The sequence below is a fragment of the Sapajus apella genome, unplaced genomic scaffold (assembly GCF_009761245.1).
Source record: "Sapajus apella isolate SASKATOON/1434 unplaced genomic scaffold, GSC_monkey_1.0 scaffold2, whole genome shotgun sequence".
NCBI lineage: Eukaryota > Metazoa > Chordata > Mammalia > Primates > Cebidae > Sapajus > Sapajus apella.
In genome coordinates, this window is record NW_022436942.1 from 17,051,598 (window position 1) to 17,072,566 (window position 20,969).

At 35.6% G+C, this 20,969-nt stretch overlaps 1 protein-coding gene and 1 non-coding gene across 7 annotated transcripts in view; both read right to left on the minus strand.

The window, feature by feature from the left end:
* The window catches only part of SLC16A7 (solute carrier family 16 member 7), a 292,156-nt gene that overhangs the window by 247,474 nt on the left and 23,713 nt on the right, over positions 1 to 20,969 (minus strand). Inside the window, exon 1 of one of the 6 annotated variants that reach the window (XM_032288832.1) lies at positions 1,205 to 1,961. The exons of the other annotated variants lie outside the window; for them this stretch is intronic. The gene's annotated coding sequence lies outside the window, so the exon portion shown is untranslated. Of the gene's footprint in view, positions 1 to 1,204; positions 1,962 to 20,969 lie in introns of those variants that run through there. 6 annotated transcript variants of the gene reach the window in all.
* Positions 573 to 713, minus strand: LOC116528297. The gene has a single exon (XR_004258973.1). It is a non-coding gene; the product is annotated as a U4 spliceosomal RNA (small nuclear RNA).

Genomic DNA, 20,969 nt, shown 5'->3' on the forward strand with positions numbered 1-20,969 from the left:
GCAAGCTATTAAATTAGAACTTAATGTTTAAGAATTAACTATTCTGGCTCAAATCAGGTTCAACTACCATGATACAATACAACTCACATGTTAATATTAAAGGTGTAATAACCCATCAGGATAGATGAAAATACATAAACTCTTCTTATAATTTGATATTCATATAAGTTCTTAGTATCATGTTTCCTGTATTAATCATAGGCTAAAATAGCTAACAGAGATTCTAGTCTCTTCTGATAGAAACCTATAAAAACCTTTTTCCAGAATATTATTATGTAAGACATTTTAAAAATTACAATAGACTGGAGAAAGTATTTTGAAAATGTTTAAATTCTCAGAGATATAAGAATTACTTGCAGAATATTTAAGATGTTACAAGTCAGGTCTGTTTTCTTGGATCAATCACTAATGAACTGAGTGAATTTGGAAAATTTAGCTAACCTCTAAAAATCAAACTTTCTTCATTTCTAAAATAGGAATATCTCATAGTTCAATGAAAGTATGAAAATGATATCTACTTTCAAGTAGCTTAGCACTCGAATTACAGTCTTTTTTTAAAATACATAATTCAATTTCCGTAGAGATTGTCAAAAATTGCCAATGCCGACTATATTTCAAGTTGTCATGATGGGGTATTGGGAAAAGTTTTCAATTAGCAATAATCGCCCCTCAGATAAACCTCATTGGCTATGATACTGACACTGCACAAAGCCTACATGGTCTTTTTTGTTGTTGTTTTTCAGAAAAAAAATAAGGAATTTGAATGCAACAGGAAGGAATATTACTAAAAGCTTCATTTTAAAAATTATTCCTTTGTCTAGAATTATATTTCACATAAAATAAAAACACATGATTGGAAAGTAATAGCAACCAAAAAAATTGCAATGACCAAGAAAATAGGACACATTTCTAATTATAGGTGTTGGGATTCAGAAGATAACATTGCAAAGTATGGAGCTTTAGCATGCTGAATACATTGAACTAATGCAGGCTGGAAGGCATTGGAAGCAAGCTCTCTCTGAACCTCTTGTTCCCTCATGTCTCTTACCCTTTATCCCATGAAATGAGTCATAGAAATCAGAATTCCTCTTTCCACAAGTGAATCATAGAAACTAGAACCCCTCTTCTCCAAAGAAAGCCATAAAATCTAGAAAGTCCCTGCCTCCCTTCTTTCTTGAAGATTCTTATTCCAGAAAGATCTTACCTGGAAAAAAAGAATGCTACATAAAGAGTCCAAGAAGAATCGAACAGACAGATTTTGCTGGGTTTTCCTCCTTCAGCCCATTGCCACTACATTATATCCATACTTTTATCTAATTACATTTCAACACAGCTGTCTATTCTTTATCGAACAGGTTTTAACCCATTTTGTACTGCTATTACATAAAACCACAGACTGGGGTAATTTCTAAGCAATAGAAGTTTATCTGGCTCACTGTTCTGGGAATGGGAAGTCCAAGAGCATGATACTGGCATCTGGAGAAGTCCTTCCTGCTGCATCATTTAATGGCAGAAGTCAGAAAAGCAAAAGAGCATGAAAGAGCAAGAGGGAACCAAACTTGCTTTCATAGCAAGCCAACTTCTGCAATCAATTATCAACTCACATGATAAGGGCATTAATCCTCTCACGAAGGCAGAGCCCTTATGACCTAATCACCTCATAAGGCTCCATCTCTAAACACTGTTGCCTTGGGAACTAAGTTTTCAACGCATGAACTTTGGAGAACACAGTCAAATCACAGGAGAATCTAAACATAAAGTAGACAGTTTTACCTGGGCCTTTGGGTCTTCATTTCTGAAGCCTTCCATGTCACATAAAACTTTGATTAAATAAATTTGTCATGCTTTTCTCATTAACTTGTCTCTGGCTATTGAAGTGTTAACCTATTATGTAAGTCTAATGCCTCTGATTGATGTATGAAAAAAGGTCTCACACCTTTCTACCCCTACAAAGGTGAATGCCAAAACAGGAAGAGAATGATAAATGAGCAGAATGAGCAGGAGGCCACTAGGAGACAGAGGTGAAAATGACTGGTCACTGTAAAACATCATATTATTAGATTTAAAACATTTGACAGAAAAAATCATTTTGTCCAAAAATGCATTTTACTAGTTTCTTTTGAGCTCTGGGCACGGAGACAGCACAAGACAGATTTGAGAATAACACTTTGTGGTATCCTAAATGCATGTGCTTTTTAAACATTTAAATATTTGTGACAGGTTTCTTTCTTCCCTTTCAATGTGCACAGGAAAGGAGCAGCAAAGGGACTGCTTCTTTTACCAAACGCAGTCAGAGGCTAAAGCAAAGATCATCTTTCTACTAAGCCAGAATAGAAAGCTAGATTTACATTTGAATCATGTGACATGGTGACAGTTTCTTTTTTAATAATCAAAGAGTGGAAGCTAACTATTCTTAACCATTTTCTGTTTAAAGAAATGAGCTAAAAGGTCAGAGGTATTTGACTTCTACAGGCTCATAACGGAAATAAAAACATAATTTTCTAAGTTACAGGAAATCAGGAATTATTTTCTCACAATCTACATACTATATTAAAAATAACATGTCAAGTTGATAGGCTTAAGGATTAGCATCTGGATTATCACAGAGTGTCCAGCACTACATAAAAATGGTATAACACTGGAATTTGTAATCTTAAAGTCATGTAATCAAATTCATCATATATATTCAAATGTATGTGCTACTTATTGTTTCTCCAGTTGCATTTGCCCAGCACCCTTATAATTCTGAAGTTGCAATATCTGATAATAAATTTCTATTCTAAAAAATATTAGTCAGGCGTGGTGGTGCACACCTGTAGTCCCAGCTGCTTGGGAGGCTAAGGGAGAGGACTGCTTGAGTCTGAATAGTCAAGGCTGCAGTGAGCTGTGATTGTGCCATTGCACTCCAACCTGGGCAGCAGAGTGAGACCCTGTCTCTAAATAAATAAATAAATAAATAACTTCTTATTTTGTGCGTATATTTTTGTCATTAAATGTAAAAAAAGTATGTTTCCTGAACATTCTACAGAATAACTTAATCAGAAAAGACCTAAAATACTTTTGTTTCATACATTACAAAAAGAGAATGATAATTTAACTTCAATTTTCAATGATAAAAATTTTCTACATTAATGTTTTCCTCTGATTGTTTCTTGACATTAATGCTGGGAAAAATAAGTTCATCTGAGGGAAGCAGAAAGAGTTCTTATTCAATTTCTTCAAAATATCATAAGTGTAAAAAGGTATTAATTTAGAACCTGCATAGTTTTGGTCATTTTATCTCATGAGTTCATGAAGCTTCAGTTCCCTTTATTTGAAGATTGGTTAGTCAGTTTCTAATAGAAAAAAATAAATAAAAATGTAAGAAAAACAAAATTCACATTCAGCATATTCTACACAGTTTTTTTAAGTAAGTTCATTTAATAGAAATAGAATTTGGTGAAATAACTGTTTAAATATTTAAATATGTACTAAAGCACAAATACTTCTAAGTATGCACTTAAGATGACTCTGAATACTACTGATTTCTGGCATGTCATTATTAACATACATAAACAACAAAGAACAGGCAGTTTTGACTGTTTAAGAGTTTTAAGTGCAGTATGTACTCTACCTTCCTCTGAAGAAGAGGACTTTTTTTTTTTTTTTGATGGACAGATAAATCAAGTCAGAAATATCCCCTCTGCCACCTCTGGGCTACACAGGAGTCTTGTCAAAATAGAATCCATCTGAAGTATAGACAGGTTTTAGGAAATTACAATGTAACTCCTTACCAAACCTTCATAGAAAATAGTACTGTATAAGTGATACTTGGATTTTCAAACAGATACAATGAGTTTCAAACTGCTGAAAAATTCATGAATTTGTTTCTAGCTTATTAAGTAGAAATAAAAGGTGTTCAAGTAATTAGTAAAGGACATTTTAATATTCTAATGGCAAAAGCATTAGATTGTGTCCTCATTTATTGCATTGCATGATTTGTAATATGTTCTATCATAAGCTCACTTTGTATATAAAACTGAGGAATTTGTTTCAGCCAGCTTTCCAATGGAAAGAGAATTGAGGAAATAAGTCAATAAGGCAATCAATATTAATAAGGGGCAGAAATTCAAGCTCCAATAGCACATTTTGTACCTAGATATAGCAGAGAACTTTCCAATTAGGGCCAACAAGTAGAAAGCTGATAACTCCAAGCTCAGATTTATAGGGAAAGGTCAGCAGCATGTAATGAGAATTTGGAGCACATACATCCAGCTGTAACACCTTTAGTATAAGTATAGTTTCTAATGGCAAAAGCTAATGGCTGCATGACAATAATAAATAATGGGGAGAGAATATTCTAGCCTTAGGCCTCAGAAAAGAGAACTGTGGTGGCATTATACAATTCTCACTAACACTAGATGAAAGACTATTCTAAAGCGGTAGTTGCATTCTCAATTGCATAAGCTGAACTAGAATGTGGAAACCATAATAGGCAAGAAACAACATTTCGCTGAATTCCATCCTCCCATTCTTTTTTCAAATATAATTTATATCTAGGAATATCCTTGCAGGAAAAACAAAAGAAATAAATTACTGCCCACTTTTCTATTTCCCACTGTAGAGCATTCAAGATAAATTGTTTTAATTGACAAAAATTCTCTACTTGGCCAAACTATAGTCAGACTCTTAAACTTTCTCCTAGGCCCATCTGTGCACGTTCTTGTATAATCCAGTTTTAGTGAAGACCCCTGTTAAGTCGCTTTAGCAAGAGCTGTACTCCTTTGATATAGGGTTGCCCTGAGTAGCTAATCAGGTTCTTCCACTCTCCCCCATCCCTCAGGTGATATCTGATCACCTTGGCCTATCTTTAGTAATCAAACTCCACAGCTTCTGCACAGCAAAAGAAACAATCATTAGAGTGAATCGGCAACCAACAGATTGGGAAAAAATTTTTGCAGTTTACCCATCTGACAAAGGGCTGATATCCGTAATTTACAAAGAACTAAAGCAGATTTACAAGAAAAAAACTAACAAGCCCATTCAAAAGTGGGCAAAGGATATGAACAGACACTTTACAAAAGAAGACATACGTGAGGCCAACAAACATATGAAAAAATGCTCATCATCACTGGTCATCAGAGAAATGCAAATCAAAACTACACTGAGATACCATCTCACGCCGGTTAGAATGGCGATCATTAAAAAATCTGGAGACAACAGATGCTGGAGAGGATGTGGAGAAATAGGAACACTTTTGCACTGTTGGTGGGAGTGTAAATTAGTGCAACCATTGTGGAAGACAGTGTGGCGATTCCTCAAGGACCTAGAAATAGAAATTCCATTTGACCCAGCAATCCCATTACTGGGTATATATCCAAAGGATTACAAATCGTTCTACTATAAGGACACGTGCACACGAATGTTCATTGCAGCACTGTTTACAGTAGCAAAGACCTGGAACCAACCCAAATGCCCATCGACGATAGACTGGATAGGGAAAATGTGGCACATATACACCATGGAATATTATGCAGCCATCAGAAACGATGAGTTTGGGTCCTTTGTAGGGACATGGATGAACCTGGAAACCATCATTCTCAGCAAACTGACAGAAGAGCAGAAGATCAAACACCGCGTGTTCTCACTCATAGGCGGGTGTTGAACAATGAGAACACATGGACACAGGGAGGGGAGCACTACACACTGGGGTCAGTTGGGGGGAAATAGGGGAGGGAGGGTGGGGGGTGGGAAGCTGGGGAGAGATAGCAAGGGGAGAAATGCCAGATGTAGGTGATGGGGAGGAAGGCAGCAAATCACACTGCCACGTGTGTTCCTATGCAACAATTTTGCATGTTCTTCACATGTACCCCAAAACCTAAAATGCAATAAAATAAATAAATGGGAAAAAAAAAAAAAGAATCTTGTTAAGGTTGGTTTGGCTGAAATCCCCCTTATCCCCAAAGTTTCCTCTTAGTAATTTTCCACCTAATAATCCCTACCCTGCTCCTTGGCTATGAATTCTTACTTGCCCACGCCGTAGTCAGAGTCAAGCCCAATCTGTCTCCCCAGCTCTAACATACGGTTGCAATGGTTTCCCATATCTATGGTGATTGATATTGAATAAAGTCATTGTTACCAAGCTTTAACAAGCATTATTGAATAAGTTTTTCCTTTACCAAAATAAACAACACTTAAAAGCAGTGGAATTCATCTGGCACTTATTGTGTACCTACCAGTATAATCTCAGTGTGCTCATAATGTACACAGTGTGCATGGCGCTACCACCTGGAAGTACTCTGCACAATCCACAAGGCCATCTACAGGCAGATCTGAAGTAGTATTTAAGAACAAGGGCTCTAGAGTTAGCAGATTTGGAATCAAGTGATCCTAACCATGTGATTATGGACAAGATAATGAACCAGATTGTTTTAGTTTCCATATCCATAAAACAGGGATAATGTTATTAACCATCACTTAGGGTTACTAAGGATTAAGTGCAAATAAAATATACATCATAATGCCTCCAGAAGTTAGTGAGTGATATAGTTTGGCTCTGTGTCCCCACCCAAATCTCATCTCCAATTGTAATCCCCACTTGTTGAGGGAGGGAGTTGGTGAATCACAGTGAGGTTTCCCTGATGCTGTTCTCATGATAGTAAGTGAGTTTTCAGGAGGTCTGATGGTTTAAAAGTGTGGCACTTCCCCCAGCTCTCTCTCCTGCCAACATGTAAGGCAAGGCTTGCTTCCCCTTCACCTTCCACCATGACTGTAATTTTCCTGGGGCCTCCCCATTCATGCAAAACTGTGAGTCAATTAAATCTCTTTTCTTCAAAAAAAAAAAAAAAAAAAAAATCTCTTTTCTTCATACATTACTTCATAAATTAGTCTCTGGTAGTTCTTTATAGCAGTATAAAAACAGACTAATACAGTGAGCTATTAAGCTGAATGATTTAATTTGTTGTTATTATCATTTGTCAACTTTTGTAGTAAGTGTGGCAAAAAAAATGAAACACCATGCTGGGTGTCACATCACTGAATGTGAAACACCTAGAACTGTAGAGACTGAACTCTATTGCTAAACGTTAAGTAACAATATCTCTCTTATACAACCGTAGATCACATACAATACAAAGCGGCTTTGTGATCTCATATGAACTGATATGATTAGTAGTCCATTAGTCTTTGATGTATCTGTGATTTTGGCAGCCACACTGCACAAATTGCAGTTTCCCAAGTATCATAGCTTCCCTCAAAACCCAAGAAAATAAAATAGAGTACAGTGGGTAGAAATGATATTAGCAAATACAAATAGCACAAAGAAGCCTTAACCAAGAAGACTGCCTAATTTTGTGTAATGAAAATAAAGTACAAGCACATGGCAGATTTTTGAAGCATTTTTACAAGGATCTGAAAAATGTAATTCAAAATCTTGTCATATCCACTCCCAGATGAACATCAGAATTATTATTCTTCAATGCAGCCAAGGCCTAGAAGTCAGGCATATTATTAAGAGCAGAATGGATACCTCGTCTTTTGATATCTTTCACATAATCCCCAATTCTCCCTAACACAACACTCATCAGCCCATTAATTCACAATAGTTTTTTTTCCACAGCTCTCTTCAATTCCTTCTTCCCAAGTGTGTCTCAGCCACTCATACACTGCCCAAAGTACACCTGTATTTAATTGCTACTTTGAATACAAAAAAGATCACATTACTGGCTGCTCCTTTTGGCATTTTAGAAATAAAATAAATATGCTGAGTTATTCCAGTTGGATAGCAGTTTATCTTAAGCGGGGCGATATTGTCCCTCAGAGGATATCTGGCAATGCTTAGAAACATGTGGCTTTCACAATTCGGAGAATGCTACTGGCTTCTAGAGGACAGAGGTAGTGCCAGGACTAGGGCGAGGTACGGAAGGTGCTTAGGGCTCACAAGTTAAGGAGGCATTAAGGTTGTGCAAGTACAGTTAAAATTTACAAACCACAGAGAATGAATGCCTCCTGAGATATTGTGCCCCAGCTGCCTCCGTTACCCAACCCTAGTCCCAGAACTGGATAAAGGCCAGGGATGCAGCTAAACCTCCTCCATAAAAGGAAATAGCCCATCCAAAATATTAATAGTGCTGGGATTGAGAAACCCAGACAGGTTTTAAAAATCTAAAGAACATAAGGGTTAGAAACTTTCGATTCCCTTTCTTTTGCACCACTTTAAGTAACAAACCTAAAATCATACATCGTTAAAAGTACGTAAAAGTAGGGGCCGGGTGTGGTGGCTCACACCTGTAATCCCAGCACTTTGGGAGGCCGAGGCTGACAGATCACGAGGTCAAGAGATCAGGACCATCCTGACCAACATGGTGAAACCCCGTCTCTACTAAAAAACACAAAAATTAGCTGGGCATGGTGGTGCGCGCCTGTAGTCTCAGCTACTCGGGAGGCTGAGGCAGGAGAATTGCTTGAACCGAGGAGGCAGGGATTGCAGTGAGCCAATATTGCACCACTGCACTCCAGCTTGGTGCCTGGTGACAGGCTGAGACTCTGTCTCAAAAAAAAAAGTACATAAAAGTAAAAGCAGATCAAATTCTAGCATTTAAGTTTAATCTTTATTCCTATTTACATTGCCTACACTGAAGTTAAATTAATTCTACCCTTTCCTTTCCTTTCTGTTCCATCTTCCTTCTACTAGTATGTCATTTACTTATTCCATCTACTTTTAAGGTACAGATTTAAAGATGTCTCCTAATTGACATCTTCCCATAAAAATGGGACCTCTCACTTCTCAGGACAAAAAAATTATCAATTGGATTCTACTGTCTTATGGTTTGTATAGCATGTCTTACAATAATGTATTTGTTTATTTAATTCTCCCCACCTCACTTCCCACATACAAACAAATATGCACACAAACACACACACACTAATTGAATCGACTTATGGGCATGAACCAGGCTTTTATATTTACTCTCCCAACCATCTCTACGTGGAATGGTGCTTTAAACAAGCAGGGCGCTCAAACTAACTCAAGAACAGAAAACCAAACACTACATGTTCTCACTTATAAGTGGAAGCTGAACAGTGAGAACACATGGACACAAACAGGGAAACACACTGGGGCCAGGGTGGGAAAGAACAACAGGAAAAATACCCAATGCATGCTGGCCTTAATACCCAGGTGATGGTTGATAGGTGCAGCAAACCACCATGGCACATGTTTACCTATGTAACAAATCTGCACATCCTACACATGTACCCTGTAACTTAAAATAAAACAAAATAAATAAAAATTTTAAAAACCAAGTTGTATGCTCAATGTGTTATAAACAGACTGGTGAGGCAAGCATATATAAGAATAGCTAACAGACAACCTGAACCATAGTATTTCCTGGAGGCTATATAAACCTAACAGTGCATTACTAGGTCTTGTTAAGTCCAGTACCAATGTTCTTTTCCTAGCAGATATCTCCACCTATTTCAAGTTTGATGCTCCAGAGTGTTTGAGGTTTGTCTTCTGTAGAAACTGACTTGAATTCTGCTATAAACAAAAGTACAGAAGGAAAACTATTTTCTTCCCAAAGGCCTATTCTACCAGCAGAAGACCCAATGTCTTTGCCTGAGCTATGAGCTCCTTTTCGGAAAGAAAATATATCCAATTATTAGTAAAAGTTGGAGAAAGAGCCTTGTAGTATATGTATAACTCTTCAGGAAACCAAATTGATGCAGCTTGAAAGCACATGTCCATCAATCTCCACCTCACCCTTGACACCGTAACTATCCTAAAACATTTCTAATTTTGAATTTTAACCAAAAATAAGCTAGGACTACCTAAGAGGTTAATATGTAGCTATAAATATTTCCTTTGAAGAATACAATACATATGCAGCAAATTTTTCAGTTATTTATCCTTGAAACAAATCTCCATTTTATGTTTCTAAATAAGTGATTTGACAAAAAGCAAAGTGGAGGCCTTCTCCCTGTGAATACCATGAAACCACTGATTTTAGTCATTTAATCTTATCAAGGAATTAGCTTAACCTTTAACTAGCACCTGGAAAGATTAAGCTTTAACTTTACAAACATTATGAAACAGTTGTTGTGTAAAAAAAACTCTATTAGAAATTTAATGCATATATATTCCACTGACACAATAATTTTCAAAAAGTTAAGTCTCAGAGCTACTATGATAGGTTTTCTCATAGTGTAATTTGACTCTGTGCTAAATATGAGTCATCTTGTTTAGCTCATAGCCATTAGTTGGAAGAAGAAAGCTGACTTGTTGTGAGCACTCAGTGAGTGTGAGCCAAGTAATTTCTGTATGTGTTTCATTCAATACTTGTAACAACCCTGATGAAAGAGATTTCACCAGACACATTTTACTGATGAGGAAACAGCCTCAAAGAGGTTTATTGTGTTGTCAATTTTGATATCACTGGTAAATAGCCAGTGCTTCTTAAAGCATGATCCTCCAACTGTGTCTAACTACTACCATTTGCAAAATGTGCCGTATTACATTTTGTCCCATAAAAGACATAAAATCTGTTCATATTTTAAGAGTATTCCACAAGTGAACCAATACGTGCAACTTAATGTTAAGCTGTAATAATGCTCAAGATCAGGACTATGTACTTCCCAAAGAGAAAATGTACCACACCAAGGAAAGTGACCACAACAGAGAGCTGTCATTCTGCTAAATTTTCAGTGGTACATTCTAAGAGGAAGAAGGAGAGTCAGGGTGTATCACAATTACCACAATACTAATCCAGTTCTCACTCCTTTGTTCTTCCTTTCAACAATTGTTGATTTGTGACTACTATGTATAAACCATTTGTGCCTACTGCATAGTATAAGAAGATTTTAAAATGCTGTCTTTCTTCAAGTTTACATGCAATGAATACAAAATTTAAAGGGCAAGATAATACACAATGACTTTCAGAAGCATGTTTCTATCAGTAAGAAAAAATTCAAGAGAAAACAGTTGGAGCCATCATGATAGCATCATTAAAAAGGGTAGACTTTGAGTTGTCCTTCACTAAGGACAGGCTAAATATCAATAGGTACACACAGTTAAAAAAAAAAAAGTATGCTAAATTGTGGTATCAAATGTTTGTTTAGACACAGGAAGTCATACAGTATATTGTGCAATGACAATAAAATCTGAAGAATAAGAATTCCTATTAGGCACATCCTCTTAAGTGCTTTATTGTAGGAGGCTTTTATAGCAAGGATTTATAAATACCGTCTACCACTTCCATTTAAAAGTTGCTTGTAAAAAGAATTTATTTTCTTTCATTGTATTACTTGTAACAAATATGAGAAGATAATGTCATTTTAATAGTCACGCACATAGCTTCTGAAGGACATTTTATTGTAAATGAATTTGAGGAAGCATTGAATGATTCCTGGATTCTGCAAGTACTGTTCTACAACTGTATATGGCAGAAATTGAGACAGATAGATACAGATGGTGAAAAATTTTATGAACTGTTTGTGTTCCCCCCAAAGTCCTATTTTTAAGCCCTAAATCCCAATGTGTTTATATTAGAAGGTGGGGGCCTTTGGAAGGTGATTAGGTTTAGATGAGGTTGTGATGAGGGGGGTCTTCAAAATGAGATTAACGTCCTTCTACAAAGAGGCCAGAGAACTTGCTGACTTCTCCCAAGTCTATCATGTGAAGACAGCAAGAAGATGGCCATCCCCAAGTCAGAAGAAAAGGGGCCTCACCAGGAACTGAACTGACCAGCACCTTGATCTTGAACTTTCCGATATCCAGACTTGTGAGTAATAACTGTATCTTAAACTACCCAGTTTACAATATTTTATTACAGCAGCCCATGCTGACAAGATAAATGGACAAACAAACTGACCTCCAAGCAACGTAAATGAATGTTTAAAAAAGTCTTTTGAGAATCTAATGTAGTCTTAAGTGATTATTTCTAGCTACATCCTAAGGATGGGAAAATTCAGTTCAAGGGCTAGATGGGGCATTTATTAATTGATTCACTTATTTAGTCAGTAATTGAGAACCTTTCATATGCCAGGCCCTGAACTAGGTGCTGTATTAAAATATACAAACACACACAAGCACACACACATACACACACACACAAACACACACAGAGAATATGATGTGTTTTTACCTTACCACATAGCAGGGGAGACAGACATATAAGCATATAATTGTATGCAAATATGCTAAAAGCTACCAGAGGGGTTGTTTACAGTTCTATGAAAGCAATGGATGATTCCTATGGAACTCCAGCATAATTTCCTACAGAAAGGGACAATTGAATTGAGTCACAAAAGACAAGCACTTAGAGGAGAAGATTGGATAGGTCATTTCAGATATAAAGAGCAGAGTATTCAAAGACATAATTCTTGATGGAGGGTAGGATATGATGGCCTTGAAGCACTGAGTGAGTGGTCAGAAGGGGCAAAACTTTAGACTAAAAATATATGATAGCGTATGATGTAAGATAATCTAAGATTAAAAAAAGAGAGCTAAGGATCAAAGCAACAGATAGAGGTCAATATCGGTTTTTACGCATGGGAGGAATTTGTTTTTTAGTAAAATTGCTTAGAGGGCAGTGTGAAAAATTATAAAAAAGAAAAGAGAGCACCTATGGAATAGTTGAGATGGAAGATATTAAAGATCTCACCTAAAGCCGTGGCAACAACATAGGAAAGATGTTGGATTCAAGGAGATACTCAGAGTCTTAAGGGTTTAGTGAAAATTTACATGTGATAGTAAGAAATGTCAAGAATGACCCTAGTGTTTCCAACATGGAAAATTGGGTGGATATTAATTAATAGGCTTGTAAAACTGGCACACTGAATAAAAAAACATTGTGTAGATAATGGTCATGCAGGACCGCTGGTAAAGGGATGAGTTAGGACAACAAGTTGTAGGCCTGGACATCAACAGCTTAGAAGGCCTGAGCTGAAACTGAAGAGACACGTCACTGAAAAAATGAGTAAGAAAGAGAAAATGAAGGGGTTTCAAAAATAGTGTTGGGTAATAGAAAGAAAAAGATGAATATGTGAAGGAGACAAAGGTAAGGAGAAAGATATTCAAATGTATAAAAAATGGGAACTGAGTAAATATGATGAATTTATCCAGAGAAAATTTCCACATATCATCTGACTTCCTCTGAAGCTTTGTGGGCAAAAATATGCCATTATTTAAAGGTAAAAAAATCTTTCCTCAGGAGGCTAAAGCTTGTCTTTACAAATTAATAACAAATAGTAGACAAAAAAAGACCAATAATTAAAAATCAAAGGACAAGTACATACACACGTATATAGAGATAACTGTACGATAACCTCGTTTACATAAGAAATTGATATGTACTTTATACAGCAAAAAAAGTGTAAATACTGGTCTATCAAACTTTACTTATGAAATAATTCATTTAATTTTTCTCATTAAGTGCAAAAAATTAATAGATTTTTTTCATCGTTGAGGTTGTGACATAATGCCACAGGAAATTATTTCTGGTTTAATTCACCAATTGTGCATAAACTCTCTTGGGTTCCAGGTCAATGTATAAAGCATTGCACATTGTAAGCGATATGAGTCCTGTGGGGAACTGCAAGATTAGCTTCATTTCTAATGAGGGAAAAGTTTTATTTATGAGACAACTCAGCTGTGAAACTGAAGTAATAACATGAATTAATTTAAACACATTGCATTTAAAGGAAAGGTCAAGTACTTTTAACAACCTCTCTCCATGTTCTGGAGTATAGGAAAAAAACTTTATCAAATAATATTTATAAATATTTACAAACGTCTCTTGTTGCTAAATGTTGAACTCCTACATGCTATATATTCTGATGAAAAGTTTACATCTATTTTATTCAGTGGCAAAGGAATTAAAACTGTCCTAGTCACAATCTATATTCCTTTTATTTTTTACCAAGCTTGCTTTCCTTCTTATACAATATGACCAATTTGTCATTTGCTGTGAGCCTGTCAGTGCAAAGACTAAATAATTAAAGGAAAAATGAATAGAAATCTGCATCTTAGAGTTACTCGGAGCTCAGGCATGTATTTTAAAATGGTGATAGTTATATGTTCATTTTTATACCTCAATGGGTAGCTGGAAAATGTGGAAGAATTTTGAGTTAAGATCAGGACTCCTGTGTTTGAGTCAGGATCTACTCTATATGCTATGTGACTGTAAATGAGTCACTTAAAGTGCCTGAGCCTCAGTTGTACTCATCTGTAAAATGGAGAGAATTATAGCATTGTCCACCTCACTGGATTATGAGATGAATCCGTGAAAGCACTGGGTTCATTGTAAAGGACCATACAAATGTAAAGCATTAGTAGTTTCATTTATACATTTTCAAGTTATCAAGGGTCTAAAAAATAACCCAGAACATAACTAGATATATTAATTTGCGGAGAATTAGGCTGGGTCCAGATTATCACTTTTAAGTCATATGTTCTTCTCTCTAAAAAACAAAAGCAAACAAAAAAACCTCAGGCACTTAAAAGAAGGACAGAAAAAATTATTCCTTAAAATGCTTAACATTTTCTTAGAATTATTTATGCAAAAAATGAGATTATTTTCTATAAAATGCTGATGATTTTACTTTTATAATCTGTAATTGTACCTACTAATATATCCTTTTTTCACCTTTATGCTCTGCCCACATAATATGGTGTTTCATAGACAATGAGTTAGCAAAAGCTACAGAATAAATTAGAATAGTAAAAATTTTAGATGTTACACATAACTCAGTCAATGTAATTTTTGTAAAAAAATCTGCTCCTTTAAGTAACAATTCAATCTTTTAAGTATTTTTATATAAAGGTAATTATATGATTTTTTCCCAAAACTGACAAGTTGTTCTGTTTTTATTTCCTGAGTGTGTGTCAGGCATATTTGCTACTGCCTTCCTTTCCCTCAGTTTGCTTCTCAATGGTGCTCAACGCATTTACCTATGTAGACATGATTATACCACACGATCCTGACCCAAGGCCACAGCTAAGTAGACCACAAGTCACATCAAGTGAAGGGGGAAAATAGCTTAATATTTCTTGAGTTGCTACCATATCCAAATCATCACTCTTATTTTGAACTTTTCACAAGTAGTGACTCATTTATGCCTCACTACAACTATGAGGCAGGTAGTATTACCAGCATCCCCATTCACAGATGAAGAAATTGAGTTACACAATCATTAAGGAAGTTTTCCAAGATTACAAAGCTAGGAAGATTTGGATCTGAGATTCAAACTCAGCCAGTCAAGCTTTAAACACTGTAGTATACACTATTCTTAAATAGTATCCCTTGTTACCACCTGTAAGTGAGGTTAAGCCAATTTTATTTTCTACCTAAAGAATGTGAAGAAATACACAGAAAGTCTCAGTCAGTTGAATTGTGGGGGGCTCTAGAAGTGTGAGGTCATTTTGCATTACAACAGAATGGAAAATTGGTAGTCCAGGAAGAAAATCAGCACTGCATTACCATTCCCACAAGGTCTCATAAAATCAGGCTTCAGAAAAATCCTCTGTGTTTCCAGTTTCTGAGTTCATTACTGGAATTAATTTGTACAAGTCTCTGTCCTTTGTAATATAAAAATACTTCCATTGAAAGGAACTAAAAAGTGTACATACAGTAGAAAAAACAAATAACAAGAAATTACAATATATTCAGAGAATAAAACTAAGTGAAAGGGGAGACCAGATGGCTAAGAGTAGTACGTGCTCCAGGTATCCTCTTGGGACATTTGATGCACTGGTGGACTTGAACTTGGGGTTTTACACCCTCAAAGGGTACATGCAACAAGTCACAAATCCCAAGGCCAGACACAGGTAGAAAGTGTAAAAGGTGATATGCCCTGCTGTCACCCAATAAAACTGCATTGTCACTGTACCAGAACAATGCTTGCAATAGTACACACACATATACACACATAGGCACACAGGCACACACACACACAACCAAGCAATGCAAAGAAACAAGTCTGCTTCTAAATTTGGTGCTAGTAGTGGGGAACAAAAAATATTACCTGCAGATTAATGACCGACAGTCATTCCAATTTCATATTACCAATTTCATATTGCAAAGGTGATTCAAAATATGTTGACAATGTTTGGGAGTTTACAATGTTGGGAAATGCCCCAGACTCCAGCAGAGGGAAATGCAAACTTTCTTAACTAGAAATTCAGCTTAATCCAAGTTTCAAATAATTCCCACATAATAAAGAACCAAGTAATACTCATTTGTACAGCACTATGAAGCAAGAACCAGGAGAAAATATAGATAGCAGAATCAGGTTCATAACAACCATTAGGTAGCAAGATTACCAAAAAGAAGACAAAAATTAGAAACCATGAAGAATTGTATGAGAACAATTTTAAAAACTGTTTGCTCATATGTAAGTTATTAAAAGCAAAACAGAAAACAAGGGAAAGCAAAGGAATGATAAATATATAATTAACAATGGTTATTATCTCAAAAGGAAAGAGATATGAGCAGAAAAAAATGAGACTATGGAGATGCATGTAGGTAAGTTTAAAGTTTTGTTAGTATTTCAATTCTTGAGTTGGCTGGTAGGTTCAATGATTTTCATTAGATTAATAATTAAGATAGAGATATGTATGACAGGAATATATCACAACCTAAAGATTATGATTAATCTAAGCCAGTTCAAATACTTGAGGGCCAAAAATGATAAATAAATAAATATTGTAAAATCTATTACTGTAATTTATCACATTGATATAATACAGAAAAAATTATAAAATAATCTCAAAAACCTACCAACCTAAAAATAGAAGAAAAATTCCTTAATCTGAAAAATTCCTTAATCACACAAAAAACAAAATCTGTAACATCATACTTAATGCTCTCCATTTAAGAGATCAAAACAAGACTCTTCGTTATTTTATGAAATATCGTAGGTAAAATAGTAAGGCAAAAAAAAAAAGAATGTAAGAGGTTAGAAACAAAATTCTCTTTGTACATATTACAGATAAACTATCAGAATAGGGTGGAAAATCTATAAATAAAACATAATTAATTAGATAGTCAAGCAAGTTTGACAGATAAAATATCATCACATGAAAATAAATCGCATCTAGCCACAAAATATAGAACATGTAATTTTTAAAACACAGCACACAGAATATCTCAATATATAGTGTTTCCTTAAAAATATAACACAATATATCAAATTTTTATAGATAAAATAATTTTTAAAAGCACAAGACATAAAAGGCCAGAATAGGGAGATAAGCCATTCTCATGATTTGAAAGCTTCAATATCATAAAAATGCCAATTATACCCAAATTTGAAATTGACATATTGATTTAAATGCAGAGAAAATGCCTATTACTATAATTTTCTATTTGAAAGTCCTAATTTAAAATTTATATGAAAGATCAAATGGCCAAGAATGACAAAGTCATTTCTAAAGTAGAATAAAGATGGGAATATGGAGGGTTTGCATAATTATGAAGGCTTATTAAAAAGCTTTGGTGGGCTGGGCACACTGGCTCATGCTTGTAATCCCAGCACTTTGGGTGGCCAAGGTAGGCTCATCACGAGGTCAGGAGTTTGAGACCAGCCTGGCCAACATAGTGAAACCCAGTCTCTACTAAAATAATACAAAAAATTAGCTGGGTGTGATGGCCAGCACCTGTAATCCCAGCTACTTGTGAGTCTGAGGCAGGAAAATGACTTGTACCAGGGAGGCGGAGGTTGCAATGAGCTGAGATTACGCCACTGAACTCCGGCCCAGGGCACAGAGTGAGACTGAATCTCAAAAAAAAAAAAGCTTTGGTGATTTCAACCATGAGAGGTGCTAATGCCATGACCCATGAATTTAACAAAGGACCGAGTAAAAAGCCCCAAAACATACACACACACACACACATACACACACACACACACACACACACAACATTCAGTGGGGAAATGCTGTTGCTCAAGGCTAACTGGTCATCCACACAGGGAAATGTGACACTAGCCTTTTCCCTCCCATCATGCAGAAAAAACAAAAACAAAAAAGGAACACCAGATGGATCACCATAGGTGACAAAACAAAGCTGGTGCTGAGCTATTCAATGCAGTAGTCCGTACCCACATAATGCAAATTAAAACCTACAATAATTAAAATTAAATTTAAAAATTCAGCTACTGTGTCACACTATTCGTGATTCTGGTGTTCAATAAATACATGCAGAATATACAGAATACATAAAGAACACATATAAAACAATAAGAAGATAAAACCATCATAGAAAAATAGACAAAAGATTCATAAGGTATTTCATTCTAGTTGATGAAATAAAAACATAATTTCAGTCTAACATTTTATCAATATATGTGACTAAAATGTTTGACACAGTTCTCTGTTCAATTTTAAATTACAAGAGTACTAGGGAAACAACCACCTACATTTTTTCTGGAAGAAAGACTACAGTGTCTTACACAGAAGCCCAGCAACGTTTAAGTAGGTTGAGAATAATGTTTGAGCATGCTATTAAATAGATACTTCTAATGTTAGCTTATCCTTCATTAAAAGGTAGTTTTCTAGTTCACTTAATAATTTATCTTTATCTTATTTTGAGGACACAGCAGAATACTTGGGAGGCCCATAGTACATTCACATCACCTTTCACTCTGAGTGTAGAATTACAGGAACTAAGGCATTGATTTTATATTTACTTCAATTAGAAGAATCAGAGACCATAAAAGTGTGCATGATTGGAGGGTGGAATGGAAAAAGTAGGCAGAGTTATAAACATATGAGAAAATACTGTAAATATAACTAAAATTAATAGTTTCTTCAAAACAAAGATAGATTTCTGTCACTGGAATTCATGAATAAGTATTACTCAGCACCATTCCATATCCTACCCCAACTCCCCCACCAAGAAAACCCATAGACATGATTTTTTAAAATCACACTTTCTTAGCATATAAAATATGAAGTCCTTGAAGTCTTTATATATATAAAGACTTCATATTTTAATAATTATTAAATGTTAAAAATAATATTTGTATACCTTAAAATTCAAAACAAAACTATGTTCATACCACATAATCTAAGTGATTTGCCTCTCAAGGTCCTTGAGATCTAAAAATGAGAGGAAGGCAATTAACAAACTAGCAATTCTGGTACAGAGTAAAGAGCATTTAATAGTGCACAGAGAAGTAAGGTATTCAAGTCAGATTAAATATTAGGAAGCATATGACAATGGCTACTAATAAATAGAAAGAATCGACCCCATAAACAAGGATCCCAGCCCAAAGAATGGAGAGTACATGATGGGTGGTAGCCTAGAGTCCAGGGAATCCAGAAATCATCACAGACATAATCACTTTAACAGTAGTCAGACTTCAACTTTTGGATGGGGTTCAAGGACTGCTCTATCCAGGAAATAAGACTATAAACAACATGGCAGTGTTACAGTAGTCACAGGGATTGGGGAGACAGATTTCTACAATCAATAATCAGTGTGCAGAGCAGTCACGAGCTAGCCCTAGTAACAGAGGAACATGAAATTCAAGATCATGAATGCAGGCATATAACTTAGCAAAAAAATAGTGATCTAGACTTTAGTGAACAATGGTGGAGACCCGCAGATCAACCACGGTGCACCAAGTCTTGCCTCAGATTTGTTATTAGAAAATACTGCTAAAAACGAAACCCTCCAGTGGTCATTTACAGGGCACTCCATTCCAGGTTAGCTTCACTAGTTCCTAAATTCTTAGGCTGAGGTTGTTTAAATATATATCCTGCCTCAAAAAAGATTGTATTTGGTCTTGAAAATACAATTGATGGGCCTACTTTGCATAGCTAAGGGAAACAGAAGGCCATAAACTCCAACAGTGGTGTGAAGAATAACTTTTTAAGTAATATTGTGATTAATAAAAACTATACATGTTTCTCCCAGTTTGGAGAGGGTGAACTTTTGTGCCTAATTCTATTGGTTTCTGATTAATACTCCCATATGCTTCCCTTTTGAGACATGTTTTTACTGTACATTTGATTTCCTCACAAATGCTTGCCTCCTACTTCCTCCTCTGCTACACAGGCTCTTAATCATTTATTTTGCCAATTTCCTATTTTCTGTTCCTTCCAGTGGTGACACACAATCTCTATGTTATCCTGCTGTCAGGAGGGTAAAAGTACAGACACTATTCTTTTCACAAAACCAAGAACAGAAGTGATTACAAAGGCTTTAGTCATCAATTTTCCCTGCTGACAGATATGCAAAAATAAATCCTAGGACTTCCAAATACCACAAGGCAAAAGCATGCCCTGAACACACAGGCAAGGTCAGTTGGTTGATACCTACTTCCTTAATATTAACCTAATACAGACCATTTTGTGCTGTCTTCCTCTTTCGTAAATATACCTCATTGTAAATTTTTTTTCAGAGGAAAGGGTTTTTAGATGAAACAGTAGATAATTCCCAGGTCAATCAATTTTACTTTGCATCTACAATCTCAATGCTGAATCTATAACATTCAGAGTTCCTTACTATGGCAAAACAAAATAACATGAATATCCAAACCTTATTCGTAGGCAAGGACCAATGGTTGCAAAAAGCAAAATCCACACAATGTAGTTTTTAAGAAGAGGAAGAAAGAAAAACAGTCTCAGTATAAAACTCAGCTGCAGAGTGTTGTCAGGCAGCTGCCCTCTCTGTCTCTATAAGGAACAATTCAGTTGCTATTAGCATAATCTAAGTGCCAAAGTGTAGAATCTGGGTTTAGAGTGTCTAGTCTCAAACATTATCTCCATTATTTACTAACTTTGTGAATTTTAGTGAGTCATTTAATGCCTCAGTGCCTTGATTGTTTTCTGTAAAAACAGAAGTAATAATGGTCCCTACCTCATGTGTATGGATTAAACAAGGTGACATATGTAAAGTGTTTAAGATAGTGCCTGGGGCAGTAGACAATCAATGTAAATCATTATTACAATTGCTTATTTGGAACATATGCTCCATTTTTCTCCTTGC